We start from the raw sequence: 4,955 nt of genomic DNA, 5'->3' as shown, positions 1-4,955 counted from the left end.
CTGCCAGACAAATCTGCATGTAACAGCCTACATCTGTTAGTAGAGCACACAAGTTTAACTTTATTTTGATCATGTCTCAGAAAGTCACTTTACAGACAGAACCAAGGGCATACACAATACATGACTTGCTGCTATTTGATTATGTTATATTTAATTCCATTCTAAACTATTTAAACTAGTTGTTAATTAGGTTCAGTGTTATTGACATATCAGGGGAACTAGTCAAATAACCAATTTGAGGGATAAAAGTAGGCTACTGTAACATGTAACTCTGTATAATTTCTCACAGGCTGCTAGTCGATCTTACTGTTTTCTTTTTTTTCTTTTTGTAGATCAATCAATGGCTTAGAGCAACGTCTAGTTTGGAGTCAACTTTCCGGAAAAGAATACCAATTCACCATCTTATGGAAACTTCAAGAATGCTACTGTTACGACCCCTAAATGCCGTCTAGGGTGCTAAGGGGGTAACATAAACTAAGTCCAGGAGAAAAGGGAGCAACACAGTGATAAAGGGAACAAAAAGGTAATTTATTTTACCATTGGCTCATTCAGTGGGTCAGGGAAGCTTTTGGCATCAGGGTGGCCAAGGCCAAAACATTAAACAAAATTCCCAAAATGCCTAGAAACAAAAATGGCTAAACTGAGTCAAACAAAAAGTACAATTCTAAGCTCCCTGACTGACCAAAACACAGGAAAGAAAGGGGGGTGGGGAGGTGGTAAAACAAATGGCAGCACACCCTTACAGAGCTTCAATGATCCGAGCCAGCAAAGAAACAGCTAACAAGTGGCAAACAGCAACAACTACAACACGCACACACATGAACAGAGTGGATGGCTGTTGAGTGGCCAAGTGGCAGTGACTGGAGCTTCTCTCCGGCCTTTATACTGGTCCTGATTGAAAACAAGCTCCAGGTGAGGCCACTTCACGACCAATCACTGAGTCAAAAGGGGGTGGGTCTGAAACAGAGGGACAGAGACAGACAGCAACACCCCAAACCATGGCCAGGATCTGGCATAGGCCGTAACAGCTACTTTACTTAGACACAGGGTGGCACTGTTAAGCTACTTTTTTATCCTATGACACAGCACTTGCATGCTCAATCACACACACACACACACACTCCCACATGCATATACTGTATGTCTGATAAGGCAGATTAAGCCTGGTCTGGAATGATTTGGTGTGTAATAGAGCTATTCCATCATGATCCACTCCGCGGTGCGTACTGTAGGATATCATCATGTTTGCTAAATAAGAGTTATTGAGCAGGACTGGTGGTGCTGATGCAGTCAGCTTCAGATTACTGTGAAGTTGCTCATCCATACTGTTGGGTCCGCTGTAAAGGCTTAGCATTCCTGGTCACTAATCATGTATTCAGTGAGCACAGTATCTCCTACTGATACAGCGTGTCTGGCATGTGTGTTGAAGTCGGCCGTGCCATGTTGATACTGAACTGTCAAACAAAAGCAAACACACACAGGAAGATAAGCTTGGGAGGGAGGCCTTATCAGCGGAAAGTTTTTAATTATGTATAAAGCAAACTGTGTGTGTTGGTCTTGGCACCTGAGATTGGGACTGATATCTTCAAATGTGCTGCAGCCTTTCTGATCTGTGTCAAGAGCTTGGAGATGAAACGGCATAACACATTCGCAGTGCAGCTGAAGAAATAATTACCTCTTAAGTCATTTCGAACATTACTGTAACTGAGGTAAGCGTTCATTCAAGGGAGATGTGCTAAGTTGAGTAGCAGTGAGTAATGGTAAAGTTTCACATACCCTGCCTTGCATAAATAAAACACGTGAAATGTGTTATGCTTTCCCTCACAGGCAAATCCATGCAGGGTAATCAACTTCACTCATAAGTTTGATGTTTGATGCTTCTATTTGCGTTTTTTTAAAATTTCTTTATTCAATCAGTTACACAAAAAGAAAACTCTCCTTTATCTGAATTAAAGATGTGGAAGCAATTTTGGCCCGGAGCTGCCTGGCCCCGTCCCAGGCCCAGCAGCTGAGTAAGAGCAGTGACGTGGATGAGTGCATCGTTCTCCGTCTATGCTGGAGGTCCCCGCTGCCTCTCTGAGCCACAGCAGCCCAGTGTGGACGTCAGTCGCATGGGGAGAGGCGGTGGGGTGGGGTGGGGTGCTTGTCATCATCAGCGATGGCCTAACACAACACAGATACTGAAACAGATTCCTCACACACTGCCAGTGACAGATACAGTATTCCCTCACGGCAGGAAAGTGAACCCATAATCTGGATGATGTAGCCTTTATAGTCAGTGTTGAGTTTGTACAGGTTACATTTGTTTCCCAAGGGTGGCATATTACAACAGTACAACAAAGTCAGACAACATTTCATAACCTTTTATCTCATAAAAGTGAACTTTTGTGGCATTGTTTTTAAAGCTGACAACCATACACCTTTTTTTAATTTTAAGCAGTGAGTTGACTTCATGACTCCACCGGTTATGAAATTTACTCAGCGCAAAATGACTCTGCAAAGTTTCAAGTAAAACAAGCAAATCACAAGTTGTTGACTTATCAGATATTCGAACAGCAGAGTGAATCCATTAATTTTAGTCCAAGATGAGTCACATGCTATCAATAGTTGGCATTGTAAGTTGTACAACCACTGCTGTGTGAACCTTCAATTGACATCTAAAATGTTGTTTGTATTGATAAAGGGATTAAACAAAGACAGAGGGAGAGATAGAGGGAGTGGGAGAGAGAGGAGGAGAGAGGGTGGAGTGAGAGAAAGAGAGAGAGACAGAGAGAGAGGGTGGGAGAGAGAGAGAGACAGACAGAGAGAGAGTAGGAGAGAGAAGAGGGAGAGAGAGACAGAGAGAGAGGAGGGGAGGGAGAGAGAGGGAGAGAGAAAGAGAGACAGACATAGAGAGAGTGGGAGAGAGAGAGGGAGAGAAAGAGGAGGGGAGAGAGAGAGGAGGGGGGAGAGAGAGAGAGAGAGAGAGTGATGGTGGTGGACCGGTGGACCACAGTAGTTCTCCCCTTATCAGGGGCTCTCTGTCCCATTGTGGGAATCCGCCCATCCTAGGAAATGAGAGCTTCCTGTTGTTTTATAGAGCCTTCCTGCAAAAAGGTTGAGATATGTAATCCGTACCCACCAGGGAAGAGGGACAGAGCATTGTCAGGCAAAATGACAGCCACCAGTTCCTCACCTATGCTTTCTGGGTGTTTTGTGACGCTTCTCCTCTGGGGTAAGTAAAGGATTTACCACTGTCCAGCTCTGTGCTCTTATAGTGAGAGGCTCCACCACAGCTTTTTCTCTTGCCCTCTCTCTCACCTCTCAAGAGGAATGCTCAGGAACTTTCAGTGATTGAGTGGCTTTAGAAAGGAGCTTAGCTAGTCCCATGATTGAGTTTTATACCTAAAATAGTTTGGCGTAAGAAACACACAGTGTTTCTGATTATATGTTGAGGCAGCAAAGTAACTCTTAACGTTTAAAAAGGATTGTTTGTGTTATTGTTGAAAATGTTATCAACAGGATTATTACAGTGTGCTGTGGTTATTATTTGGTCTTCGTTAGTATATTAGCTCAAACTATCTTATAATCCTTCTGAGTGGAGAATGACTAATGCCAGGTCTACATGACCAAGTCCTTTCCTGGGAAATATCCAGATTTCCTCATAGCAGTGGAAGACAAAGGGAGGATGCACTACTTACCAATGACCCATCCTCTCCCACCAGCTTATTCCTTCTTCTTACTTTCTTTACCTTCTCTACTTTCAGAAGTCCTTGTATGTGTGTGCTGTATATTATCTTTATTGTCTTCATTTAAATGTGGTGTTAGTGACATTTTTAAGCATAGGCCATGTGTGATGATATTCAGTTTTAATAGTGTACGTGTGTTACTAATTGTAATATATTCAAGCAATGTTCATTACTTATCTTAATAACAATCCTACTCTTTCTCCTACAGCGGGATGCACAACAGTGGTCGGCCTGGTTGATGAAGAGTTAGAGGTGCTACAGGTCACAACACCAGGTAGCCTTTGTGTATTTTTTATTTTTCCAAACATCAAGAAAGACAGAATCCAGTAAGCACTTAACTAACATATACCTCATGCTTTACCACAACTACTGTGACTAACTTGACATCCCTTCTCTACAGGGTATCACATAACAGAGACAACAAATGGCATTGCTAGTAAGTTTACCGTTTTAACACCCTTTCCTGATCACACATCAGAATATATTGTGTTACTATGTCAGCATCTCCCTGAATAATGACTTGAATTTGCCAAATGATCCGCATTTCCCATCAGCATGTTGATTTAGCATCATATACTTTAAATGTTAAGCTTTGACATGAAAAGTATCAATATTTCTCATATATTTTTCTCATATATTACATAATTATACATAGTGATGATAAATTTGGATCCATGGGGGACTGTCCTGGACCGTTTTTCCTAAACTCATTTTCCTGGCTTGGGACCGACAAACGTCTTGCAGAGAAACACACAACAGACATCCTGCATTCTGCCAAGATCTCAGAGTGTGTGTATTGTCATGAGAACCCAAGACAAACTCCTGGGGAGGTCTGTAACAGTGAGGGGGTCAACGGCAGTAGACACAAGGCCCATAATTGTTTTGGGTCAGAGGTTAACTCAAACCTCATTATGAGCAGCCCCCACCTGGTTTTGCTTCCTCTATTTGTTCGTCATTCACCCCATGCAACGTCTGTGATCAACGCATGAACTCTGAATTGTGAAACAACTGGAACTTTGGAACAGCCCCCCTTTCACTGTTCCTCATCCCGTGCCTTCCTTTTTTTTTTCTTCCCCCGACTGTCCCCCTCCTTCCCCTGCCAACTCCCCCAACTCTGAGCTCCTCCTCTGCTGAAAAGACACATTTCCTGATGTCATTACTAAATCAAAACGTTGCTCAGCAAACAGATGTTGTGAGAGGCCCAACATGTGGATGCAGTGACATAAA

General features: G+C 42.8%; 1 long non-coding RNA gene across 1 annotated transcript; it reads left to right on the top strand.

Moving 5' to 3' along the window:
* Nucleotides 1-3,087: 3,087 nt before the first annotated feature.
* LOC139653586 (uncharacterized) lies at nucleotides 3,088-4,167 on the top strand. Its single transcript, XR_011695997.1, has 3 exons — nucleotides 3,088-3,214; nucleotides 3,937-4,002; nucleotides 4,129-4,167. It is a non-coding gene; the product is annotated as an uncharacterized lncRNA (long non-coding RNA).
* The last annotated feature ends 788 nt before the right edge of the window (nucleotides 4,168-4,955 follow it).

This window comes from Centroberyx affinis, unplaced genomic scaffold, assembly GCF_046629955.1.
Source record: "Centroberyx affinis isolate AG114_WGS23_722 - 3 ecotype Tasmania unplaced genomic scaffold, CSIRO-AGI_Caff_v1 ptg001929l_1, whole genome shotgun sequence".
Taxonomy (NCBI): Eukaryota; Metazoa; Chordata; class Actinopteri; order Beryciformes; family Berycidae; genus Centroberyx; species Centroberyx affinis.
This window is presented reverse-complemented; position numbering and strand designations above follow the sequence as displayed.